Source organism: Halichoerus grypus, chromosome 9 (assembly GCF_964656455.1).
Source record: "Halichoerus grypus chromosome 9, mHalGry1.hap1.1, whole genome shotgun sequence".
NCBI lineage: Eukaryota > Metazoa > Chordata > Mammalia > Carnivora > Phocidae > Halichoerus > Halichoerus grypus.
The window spans coordinates 70904267-70917466 of record NC_135720.1 but is presented as its reverse complement, the minus strand read 5'-3'; positions in this window follow the sequence as shown (position 1 = coordinate 70917466).

The following is a 13200-nucleotide window of genomic DNA, read 5'->3' as shown; positions in this document are numbered from 1 at the left end:
TTAAGGTAATCGAGTAGTAGATTTCATTATTTGGTGACTATCTACCAAGTGTACAGAGTACATTAACAAACAAAGAGAAATTAGATGTAAGTCATATCCTTAAATTGCTAACAATCTGCTTGCTATAAATTGAGGTATTGGGATTTTCCCTCAACATTCTCGTTGACTTGTCATGAAGCTACTAAGACAGAATCCTGATTTCCTAACCTCCACTCGACTCTTTGATGCTGTGGGGCTACATTTCTTGCTGTATGTCCCATTTTGCATCGATAACCAGAATTTTCAGGCTGTTTAAGATTCAGATTCCTGGGTCCCATCTGAGACCTACTGCATCCAAATCTCCATCAGTTGAACCGAGAAATTTGCATTTTGTGTACCAAAGCTTGAAAACCATGACTCTACAGCCTGGTTTCATAAGCCAGAAATGTAGTCAAGGAACAAAGTGGTTTGTTTTCATCTTCAGCTGCCCCTATAGTACAACTAAAATGAAAATGGTAAAATCATTTGAAAATGGTAAAGTCCTATGTGAGCCTCCACTCTATACAAACAGCTGAGACATGCAGCAGTGGGAATCTACGAGAAAGATCGCCCAAAGCGCCTAACAACTATCCCATGGTCACAGACACAAAAACAGCAGCAGACAGTTTTTGGATTGAGATAAGGTTTTTAATCAGCACAGCAGGTAGGGTGACTGACAGGCTGAAAGCACAACGGGAGACGTGATGTCTAACCCATGCGGCAGCCACAAAATCTCCCCAGAATTGATGGACAAGAAGCAGGCCGACTTGACACATGCAAAGCAGCCAAGAATATTCTCTACTATTTCAGTCAAAACAGCGTAGCCTAATCAATAATGCAAACATCCTGTTTCTCAGGCTAACAACCTCTGTCACTTGAACCCTCCGAGAGATAAAGAAACGGCGGGTACAATTATGCGTAATCTTCCTCTAGTCTGAAATGTCAATAGACTAGGCAAATAAGGCTGTGGAGAAAAGGGAGGACAATCTCACAGGTGAAAAGTAATTTGTTTAACATTTTCCCATTTCTTTCGCCTTGCACAGATGTCCTCCCGCTTCCATCGCAGAAAGCTATCAAGGATGGGCTCTCAGCGGAAAGCTTCACAAGAGAAATGGGTTTTGCCCCGAACCAATGGTACTGATAGAGAGTTCGGTTATATTTATAGTGCAGCATGGGAGGGACAAATGAAGCCCAACAGCACAGAACTTCCTACCCCAGTTGTGCAGGGGACAGTTTGGGTAATTAGATGTCACGTGGGTTTGCCTAAGGCATCCCTGTCCTAAAGGGCTTAGCTAGTTTGCCCTGAGAGGTAAGGGTGCTACATTTAGAAACTTGTCTTATTCCTTCTGTGGCTGTATAAACGGCCCTGTGCAGTTTTAGAGCCAGTGAAGAACCTGGTGGGAGGGAATCGGAGCCACTTTTATTAAGTAAAGGAGATTTCCTTTAGACAATGTTTTGGGTGTGGGTAACAGAAATCCCATTGTTCCTGCAACAAGGAGGAGCCAGCAGAGCTGCTTGTCCTGGCCTAAAATCTTGGCTGCTCTTCCAAAAAAAAAAAAGAAATACATTTAAGGAAAAAAGAGACCCTGTCACAAACATTACCTTGCTATCCCTCTCCCCACATACTCAACCACCCTGGAGCTCAGACTGAATTGGAGGATGGAAGGATTCTGTCTACTCTCAGCCTCTAATTGCTGCCACACACTCATTTGGGCTGATGTGAGCTCCAGTCATCGTTCACTAGGGGACTCTGCCTCCCACAAAGGTGCCCCCATATTTTGCCAGCCTTGGTGAGACATTATGCATCAGCCATAACGCACCAGCCCTTCTCCACACCCATATGTTTCCCATGCTCACATCTTCAGGATAAATGTACTCTCTGGGATTTGGGGACCAGTTGGAAATAGAGGTAAAGATTTCCCCCACTTCATCCTTCTCTATGCCTGATCAGGTTCCGTGGGAGCTGTTTTAACTTGGGTCACTCTCTGAAACACTAGGGCTGGGTTCCAAGGAAAAAAAAGAATAAAGAGAAGGAGGAGGAGTGGGACGTAAAGAATTTGTATATACCTGAAAATTGTCAAAAGAATAGAATGCCATAAAATATAGCATTAGAACTGTTGGTAAAGAGATGGAAAAAAACAATATGGAGATTGACACCTAGAATTCAGAGAACTGAGACTTAAATATTAAGTCTAATTACCCAAGACTTAAATATGAAGTTAAATATATAACATATATTTATATTATGATCCAGCAATCTCTCTCCTAGGTATTTATTTAAGAGAAATTAAGCCAGCTACCCTTTGTCAGCAGCCCCAAGGAGACATCTACGTGGTAATGGTAACCACCCCTATAGCTACAATAGATGATTGTAGCTATCAGATGGGGCTACAATCATCACAAGGCTCAGTCATCTCAAGGCTTAGGCAATCTTTATTTGAGTATGTGGCCCCCTCTCCTTACCCCCCAAAATACTGTATTTTTTTTTAAATAAATTTTGTTTTGGAGCATCTGGGAGGCTCAGTCCGTTAAGCATCTGCATTCGGCTCAGGTCATGATCTCAGGGTCCTGGGATTGAGCCCCACATCGGGCTCCCAGCTCAGCAGGGAGTCTGCTTCTTTCTCTCTCCCTCTCCCTGTGCCCCTCCCCCCTCGTGCTCTCTCTCACTTTCTCTCTCAAATAAATAAATAAATTTTTTTAAAAATTAAATAAAATTAATTTTATTTTGAAAATTATTTGTATCCTTTGCAATATATTCTGGATATAGTCCCAGAACTAGGGTTGGAAGCTCTGACCTCAAGCAAAACCATACAGAACTAGTCTTCTCTCATAATTTCCCGTGAAATCTCTATTCCACACTTGGCATCATTGTTGAGCTTCATGCCAGTGTCTTAGTTCAGTGTACTATCTATTGCTGTGTAACCAATTACCCCAAACTTAACAGCTTAAAACATATACTATCTCATGTAGTTTCTTGGGGTCAGAATTCTGGGAGCCTCTTAGGTGGATGGTTTTGAATCAGGGTCTTTCATGAGATTACAGCCTAGCTATCAGATGGGGCTACAATCATCACAAGGCTCAGTCATCTCAAGGCTTAGTCAGGGGGGAAGAATCCACTTGTAAACTCATTCATGTGGTTGCTCGCAAGCCTCCATTCCTCAATGGCTGCTGGGCAGGGACGGGGTGGTTACCATTACCACGTAGATGTCTCCTTGGGGCTGCTGACAAAGGGTAGCTGGCTTTCCTGAGAGAGACAGGGAAAGAGAGAGAGAAAAAAAGAAGACACCCAAAATAGTCACTGCTTGTGAGGATACAGAGTAAATGGAACTCTCATACATTGTTAGTGGGAACGCAAATGGTACAATCACTTTAGAAAACAGTTTAGCAACAGTTTCTTATGAAGTTAGATATATAACATATATTTATTTTATGATCCAGCAATCTCTCTCCTAGGTATTTATTTAAGAGAAATTAAAACATATGTCCATGCAAAGACCTGTATGTGAAAGTTTATAGACGCTTTAAGCATAATAGCCAAAAACTAAAAATAATTCAGTTGTTCTTCAAGTAGTGAATGTATAGATAAAGTATGGCACACCCATAAATAGGGAAGCTATTAAGCAATAAGAAGACATGAACTACTGATATATGCAACACATGAGTGAAACTCAAAATCATTATGCTAAGGAGAGAAGCCAGACACAAAAGGCTATACAAAGTCTGATTCCATTTATATGACATTCTGGAAAAGGCAAAACTATAGGGACAGACATCAGATTAGCATTTGGGGGATGGAGTGAGGGGATTGACTCCAAAGACACACAAAACTTTCTATATCGTGAGTGTAGTGGTGTTTACATGACTGTACATTTTTGTAGATACTCAAATCATACATCTTAGAAAAGATGGATTTTATTGTATGTAGATTATACATCGCTAAACCTGACTTTAAAAAATAATAAACATAAAGGTAGGAAGGACATTTCTTCAGAGGTAACACAAGAGAAAAGGTATGGAAGTATGACAGTATGGTGTGAGCAAGAAAGAGACAACAATATTACAACACTCAACATTACAAGGACATAACATTCAAAGCAAGGGGTTGCAGGCAGTGAAATCCTGACCTTTTCACGTGCATCTCCAGCTTTCACCTCAAACTCAATATATCCAGCACTGCAGCCTGCTTCCCTCTCTCCCCAAAAGAGCACCATCTTGCCTGTTGATGATGTCATTTTCCTAGTCACTGAACCTCTAAAGCTCAGAATCATTCTTGACTACTTCCCTTACCTGTCTTACCAAATCCATGCTACTCTCTTGCAATGCCATGTGGTATTTATGGGGGCAGCAGTCATGCAATGATGACAGTAGTGATTTTCTTTTTTTTTTATTTAAATTCAATTACCCAACATATAGTACATCATTAGTTTTTGATGTAGTGTTCAATGATTCATTAGTTGCGTATAACACCCAGTGCTCATCACATCACATGCCTCCTTCATGCCCATCACCCAGTTACCCCATCCCCCCCTACCCCTGCCTTTCGGTAGTGATTTTCCATTTCCCTCATATACCATTCTTTCTTACCTCACCATGGTGATACAGTTCGGGCTTTTATTTCTTCTCACCAGGCAGCCCTCTGACTGGTCTTGGTGCATCTGGTCACTCTCCCTTCTTGCCAGATGAGGCTTCTAAAGATACCAACCTCATCCCACTATGTCCTAATCAAAAATTCAAGGTCCTTGTCAATGAAAAGACCCTCTCCAATTGATCCCAATCTGCTTTTTAAGTTTATTCCTCAATACACCTAAGTCAACAACCTGCTTCAGAGCCAGCCAGCTTGAGCGTTCATTCCCACCGGTGTGCATTTTCAGATCTTCCAGTTCTGCCCAGGTGCCAACTCCTCTCCTCTTCACATATTTAACTCCTCCCTGTCCGTCATGACCCAGCACAAATCCTGCCTCCCCACTCTCACTGCTCACTTTCAAAGAGATTCTTCAAGTCACACTTTCCTCCTTCTCTGAACTACAGTGCTTCTTGCTCCACCCATTTGGGGTTTTCGGGTTAGATTGATAATGGTAGCGTGTATTTTTACAGCCCTTGAAAGGTTTCAAAGCCCCTTCCTATTCATCATCCTGTTTGAGGTCTTCTCAATAAACCTATGGGAAAATTCCTGTCTCAGAGATAAAGAAGCTACAGTTCCATTATGCACAGTGAATTGCCCACAGTCACATGGCTAAGTAGAAAAATTTATATATATATATATATTTAAGATTTTGTTTATTTATTTGAGAGAGTGAGCAGGAGGGAAATGGAGAGAATCTGAAGCAAACTACACTCTGAGCTCAGAGCCAGACTCGGGGCTCAATCCCATGACCGTGAGATGACAACATGAGCCAAAACCAAGAGTCAGACACTTAACCGACTGAGCCACCCAGGTGGCCCCAAAATTTTTAATATATTTTTTTAAATGAAGACAGAGCCAGAATATTGACTTGGCAATCAAGAGGAAGAAGTAAGACTTGTTTGTTTGTTTTTTTAAGTTTTTAATAATATATTCTACTTAACCCAATATATCCAAAGAGGCAGAACTGTTTTTAATGGAGAAGAAACTATTTAAAGTCCAAAAAAGACTATGTAAAGTCAAAATTTGACCATGATAGCATTCAAACTGACCATACTGTCTGCTCAGCTTTTGTGAGACTGGTAAGATAAAGGGTAGAATTTAATCTAAACAGTTCAACACGGGGCACCTGGCTGGCTCAGTCAGTGGAGCATGCAACTCTTGATCTCAGGGTTATGAGTTCAAACCCCATTTTGGGTGTAGAGATTACTTAAAAATAAAATCTTTCAAAAATAAATAAATAAGTAAATAGTTCAACAGATGAATTTTTTGAAAGTTTAAAACTGGCAAACTCAGCAAGCACTTATTTCTGCTTTTGCGACTGCTGGAGCTGACTGTGTGGGAGAGTTAACTGCTGTGTAAAAAGTGAAATTAAAATTTAAAAGTTCTTATGTATATTTTTAGAGAACAGAAACAATTAAGATTAAATGTAACTCAAAATCCAGTTAGTAGAGTTGGCATTTAAATTGGCTGTTTAATTAGCAAAATTCTGTATGATTAAAGTAGTCACTTGAAAATGTCTTTCAAACAAAGTATTTTAATATGCTTTAGTTCTTAGATGACCTGTATCACTGGATCTTCGTTTCCCCTCTGGAATTGACTTGCTCTGCAGTCTGAGTTAAGGGGCTCCTGGACTAATGATTCTAAAAGGAGCTTATCAGGGGTGCCTGGGTGGCTCAGATGGTTAAGCATCTGTCTTCAGCTCAGGTCATGATCTCCAGGTCCTGGGATCGAGCCCCACATCGGGCTCCCAGCTCAGCGGGAAGTCTGTTTCTCCCTTTGCCTCTCCGCCTGCTTGTGCTCTCTCCATCTCTCTCTCTCTCAAATGAATAAATAAAATCTTTTTTAAAAATTAAAAAATAAATAAATAAAAGGAGCTTATCAGAATGAGAGCAGAAAGCGAATCTTATTTGACAATAAAATACACTAGGCCTTCAAAAACTGTTAGATATCTTTAGTAAATAAAGAATTATAGGGAGAAAACTTTTTTCCATATTCAATTCTTAGACTCCTAGCCTACATTTCCTCTGAGACACTGAGTGCGTGACTACCTTTGAGGGCATTAATGAATCAGAGAATTCTTCAGGTTGTGCCCCTGATCTAAAACATGTTTTAAAGGACACACTTTGGGGTGCCTGGGTGGCTCAGTTGTTAAGCAATCTGCCTTCGGCTCAGGTCATGATCCCAGGGTCCTGGGATTGAGCCCCGCATCGGGCTCCCTGCTCGGTGGGAAGCCTGCTTCTCTCTCTCCCACTTACCCTGCTTGTGTTCTCTCTCTTGCTGTCTCTCTCTGTCAAATAAATAAATAAAATCTTTAAAAATAAATAAATAAAGGACACACTTTTAAAAAACCCTTATACACAACCATAAGAAGGTCTTTGAGAAACGATATGTAGTTCAACCCCTCTTTTTCATTTAGAACTAGACCAAAACCATAAGGAGTAGATAAAAATCCAAGTAGTTATTTATTTTTATTTATTTTTAAAATTTTATTTTTAAGTAATCTCTAAGCCCAACGTAGGGCTCAGACTTACAACCCCCAAGATCAAGAGTCGCATGCTCTACCAACTGAGCCAGCCAGGCGCTCCCAAATAGTTTTGTAAAACTCCCCATGGCAGAGACTAGCTAGATATTCACCAAATGTCTTTCCCCTTCCTGTGCACCCAAATAAACTACATTGTCCCGACTTCCTTGCACCTAGAAGTGGGATCATACGATCACTCTTTGGAATGAAATGTGAGAAGGGATGTGTTACTGCCCCATCATGGAAGTTAAGAGGAGCATGCCTTCCCCACGGGCTCTCGCTTTTCCCCTTTGTGCCACCTGGATGATGCCAGGGCCTTTGAGGTGACACATTGAAGCTGGCAGGGCCGCAGCGTGGAAGGAGCCTAATCCTGAAAGGTCTGTATAGAGGAGACCCTCCCCCACATGTGATGCACAGCCCCATACCTCCCCACCTCCCGTTACTGACTGCATTGATTTGTAAGGTGAGCCAGAATTAAATCGCAATTATGATAAGTCTCTGGGTTTTGGGAGATTGTTTATTAGACCGCTGGGTGTTGGCCTACCTACTAAATCTACATTGCCTTGAAAAGAAATTCCCACTACCACTATAATTCACAATGCAATGTCCAAACAATGTTGTTTCATGTCCTTTTGTATTAGTTGCCTATGATAGGAGCCTGTGGATCTTAACCTTTTTGGAGTCAAGGACTTTTTTGAACCTGATAAAAATTCAAAACCCTCTCCCTTGGAAAATAAATGCATATGTACTCAAAATTTTGCCTAAAATTTCAAAATGTCTTAAGAACCTCAAGAAGCTCATCAATAGATTCCCAGCTCAGATCCCTGCTATTAGTAGAGTGTATTAGAAATGTAGAGGGGCTCTGAACAAGTATTAAATGTGTATTATTCCAAGCTTTCCAATTGTATTCATCATTCCTTCATATACAGCTGCTCTGTCATATTCATGCCTGTGATCTTTGGATTTTAAAAATGCAGAAAATTAAGTGTTTCAACATTGGTATTTCTCTCCCAAAGCAAAAATGTCAGTGTAACAGTCCCAGTGCCAAACATCAATTCTGTGACCATGCCTTTTGATTTCTGGATCGATTGTGAGCAGCCTCTGCATCAGAACCATCAGCAATGTGATGGTCAATATTTTATGCCAGGTACTGTGCAATTGCTTCTGGAAACAGAATCTTAACTACCTAGCACAACCCTTGAAACCTTTTCAATTTTGCCTTGTCAAGCTCCCTAACTTTGCTGTCATCACTCTCCTACATCACTATTTGTTCTTTTATTTTTGTTCTTTTAAAAAAAAAAATTTAGTGATTTGAGAGAGAGAGAGGGGGGGAGAGAGAGCGCGAACGCACAAGTAGGGGGAGGGGCAGAGGCAGAGGGAGAGAATCCCAAGCAGACTCCCCGCTGAGAGCGGAGCCCATGCAGCACTCAATCTCACGACCCTGAAATCATGACCTGAGCTGAAACCAAGAGTCCCATGCTCAACTGACTGAGCCACCCAGGTGCTCCAACTTTTTGTCCTTTTAATATCACAGTGATCATGGTGCACTGAACCTACCATGCTCTTCTAAGTCTCATGACTTTGCGTGCAATGTCCTTTCTTTGACTGTCCAAAAACTCCTATTATCCTCTAAGATTCAGCCCTAGCATCACCTTTCTGGTAATCATCCCCGGCCCGCCCTCTCCTGAGGGAAGCATCCCCAAGAGTGCTCCTACCATGTTGTCCAACCCCTGCCATAGTCCTCATCATACACGGTGAGGATTTACTGCTCTGCTTCCCATTGAACTGTTGGCTCCTTTGGGGTAAAGACAATCTTCTATTGCACATTCTTTATGTAGCACAGTGCCTGACACAGGCTGAAGCATACCATCCATGTAGCATGTCTATGTTCCAGACAACATTAGGGACTGAACAGCTGTGAAGTTGTTTTGACTTGATTAAGCTATTAAACTCCCTTGAGTACTCTCAACAGCTAAGATTTCTTTATCGTAATATGACCAGTTGATAAATTAAAGGCAAGGATTCTAATATGTTGGCTTTCTGGGATATATATATTCTATAGATAGAAAATACATAGGTGTATATTCTAAAAAGAACTTTATCACATATATAAAAATATAACATTATAAGATGTAACTCTATATTCAGTAACTTTTATTGAATGTCTCCCACGTACCAGACACTGTTCATCCAGACACCGATGATGGACAAACCAAAATTTGTACATGAACAAAATATGTATGATCCCTGCCTTCCCAGTGCTTATGGTTGTATAGGGGTAATAAATACTAAATAAGCACAAATAAGTATATACTTACAAATTGTAATAATGTTCTGAAGGAAAAGAGGAGACAAAATGTGAAACAAAATTTAAAGGAAACAAAATTTAGCTGGGAAACAGGTCAGAGAACTTTCAGAGTTTTTTTCTTCAGATTAAAAAAAAAAAATCCATCAGAAAGAAAGATGAATTAGCCACATTTCCCTCATTCATCCTTAGGTAATTTAACATTCATATTTCCTTAACAAAGGGAATTTTGGACCCTGAATTTTGGATGTATAGCTTCTCTTTTATGTTCTTCTTTTTTTTTTTTTTTTTCCTAAATAGCCCATGAAAGATTGGTGGTGACTTCCTGGGGAGCCCTACCTTAAGCTTTCTAGTGAGCCACTCCCTAAGATTCAGATGTATTTATCCAAAAGGAAAAATTCTCTCTAAATGTATTTAAGCACAGAATTTGGGTGTGCTGAAAGGTAGCAAATTTAAGATAAATACAGAAAAGGTTTTGGCTGTATCTCTACCTTGGATATAGTTACAGATGATATCATGTTTATTTCCCCCTGCTTTCTTTCAAATCGAGTATTTGGATGAAGATGAAGTGATTATTTTTCTCCTTTTCCATTCCTTTACATAGTTTACCTAGAAGCTATTTACTCTGGGGATTGGATGGTAAAATTTAAGGCCCTGGAAAGGTTAAAGGATCAAGACTCTTTTCAATTCTATGGGTGGGTTCTTCTAAAATTCAGCATTGCTGCTTTAAGAGCAAGTTTGCTCCTCTCCGCTCTTATCTATGGATTGCTGCTCACATACAGGCCACATTCTCCCAACAAACTGGACTCTCCCAGCAAGCAGCTTGATAAAGATCGCAGGAGTCAAAAAGCCATAAATAGTAACATCTGAAACACATTGGACGATGCTATTGGCTTCTTATTCCCTAAAAATGATTAATCTCCTTAGTTCTCTTTTTTTTAAAAAAGGAGGAAAGAAATAACACACACATACAAATTCATCTTGGATTACAACAGGATCTAAGTTTAACTATCAGATAAGATTGTATAATGAGGGAAAGTTCTGGGGCCAAGTTGTTCAAAGTATAAATTTGTGAGTTAACCTGTGGAAACTCAGATCTTGGTTGATGAAACCATCATCATTATCATCACAGTTAAAAGTGATTTCTGAGGGTTAAAACCCAGGCTAAGCAGTTGATATACATCACATTACCATAATACAATCATAACAATTCTGAACGAAAAGAACAACCCTGAGAGATAGGAAATATTGTCCCCATTTTACAAATGAGCGAGACACTTAGAAAACTAGAAAGCAGTAGAGCCAACATTTGAACTCAAACCCCGACTTCCCACATCCTAGGATCTCTCCGATTAAGATTCAGTATTGTTTTTATCTGTTGCATATTGACTTTAAAAGCTCAACCTAAATGAATAAAAGAGTAGGAGCACAAGATTTTGTGACTGTAAATTGTCAAGCCTGAAGCATTGTTTTTGAATGCATGCTGCTTTGTTTACCTTCAATAACTCTACACATCGTACTTTAATCCCCCATTTTTCAAAGGGCAATTCTTTAACCTGATAACTTACTACATCTTCCATCCAATGTGTATGCCAATTCTGTGTTTTTTAAACTAATGCTGGCTTTCTCAAACCAATGTTTGCTGTGAAGAGCAGGCATTCTTTAGAGAAAGCCATTTCCCTATTAACATTATTAAGCTCTCCAATTATCTTGTGGAGAAATCTATTACAAAAATGTATAAGTGGGGGAGGGGAGGAAGAAAAGATGTATTAGTTGAAAGCCAATAGTGTATCATTTCCACCTCCCCCCCCCCCATTAGGTCCAACAGCAATTCCTATTGATTCAGCCTCCAGATTGGGCAAATCTGTTCACCTGTGTGTGTCTCTCCCCACCCCCACCCCCACCCCCACAAAACCCTACCAGTCTGTTCTTCAGCAGTGCCAATGCTTTTAAAGCACAGCCCCATCCACTGCCCACTTACAAGCCTTTCATCGCTGTCCTTGCCAACTGGGTAATGTCTCAGCCTCCTCCCATGGTCCCCTGAGCCCTGAGGGGTCCGCCTGACTTAGGCTCACCTCTTCAGCCTTCACTCTGTGCACCTGTTCTTGGAACATACCAGTGTCTCTCTTCCCTTTGCATGTGCTACCCTGTTAAACTTTAACTTGCATTTTGCTTGTCATTCCCACCACCCATCCTTCCCTTTCAGGGATGGAGTGAGACCATCCATCCAAACCTTTTCACACTGGCCCAACTCTGTCCTTCTCTGTTACCTGACCTTCTACTCTCTCCATTGTTGTCTACTCCAGCCATGTCCTTCTTGCTGATTCTGGAGATAGCAGGCAATTTTCCACTTCAGGGCTATGCCTTCTGCCCCGAACACACTTTCCTCAGACACAGCTCATCCTCTCCCCCACTTCACATCTGCTCGGGTGTTAACTTCTCAGTGAGGCCTTCCCTGAGCATTACATTTAACACCACATCTCCTTGCACCTCCTACTCCTCTCCTCTTTTGTTTCTTCCCAAGCAGCCATCACCACCCTCTAATACACTCTATCACCTACATTTTTTTTTAAAAAAGTATTAGTTGAAATGTATGGCATTACACTATGGTTACAAATTAATCCTGATTTCTCAATGGCTTAACATAATGCAGATTTATTTCTTGCTCGTACTACACATCCATCACAGGCCAGCAGGAGTTTCTACTCCACTCAGGGACCCAAGCTAAGGCCCCACCGTTGTGCAGATGCTCTGTATGGAACATGTGACATCGTTGATCAGAAGAAAAGAGAGACTGGAAAATCATACATAGACTTTTCACTGCCTCAGTCTGAAGATCACTTTTGTTCCCATTCCATTGGCCAAAACTAGTCACATGGGCTTACAAACTATAAGGAGACTGATAAATGCAGGAGCCCAAATGGAACATTTAGTGAACATTACTGTCTCTGCCACAAATAATAGTTTTCTTGTCTTTTATTCATCCATTTGGTCCTTTGAGAATAGAATAAATTATTGGTCAGGTTACATGAACTCAAATAGAAATCTGTTTTAAATTCTGTTTTATGCTCATTTAAAATCTATATATATTAGAGGTAGCTTGAGAATAAGAGTCTGAAAAAAAGAAGAGTGGTTCTTTTTTTTTTTTAAGAGTGGTTTCTTGATGTGTTAGCTAATAATTTCCATTGAGGCAAAATGGGAATCTGCAATGGCTTCCCCTTTTGATATTTTTTTGCCCTTGTGATTTGACACTTTTCCATGATCTGGATACACGACCCAACTATGAAGAAAAGAAAGATAAACACTCTCTTATCTAGATGATATATCTCTATTCAAACGTTCCAAGATTGGCTTCAAGAAAGAATAACCATCACTTCCCCAAAAAAGGGTAGAGACCAAGTATTCTAGAATTAAGGTCATTATTTTTGTTCAAAATCACCCAACATTAAATGGGTTCATAATTTAAAACTCTGTAAATCTATTTATCGATATTTCACAATCAGTTTAACTTAATATGTTCACCAGGAAATTATATTTCTTAAAGGTATACATCCTCTGAATCCTTCACTAAAATAGTTCTATGGCCAAGGCCAGTGTCTAGTTACAGCTGCTCTAAAGTTTTTCTAGGATGAAATAACTGGACATGATCAGGGTGAAGTACTTTGACCTTCTGAGACCGCATTTGTCTATGTTTTAGAGCTCACCAAATACCACTTTTGGAGAAGAATTTCA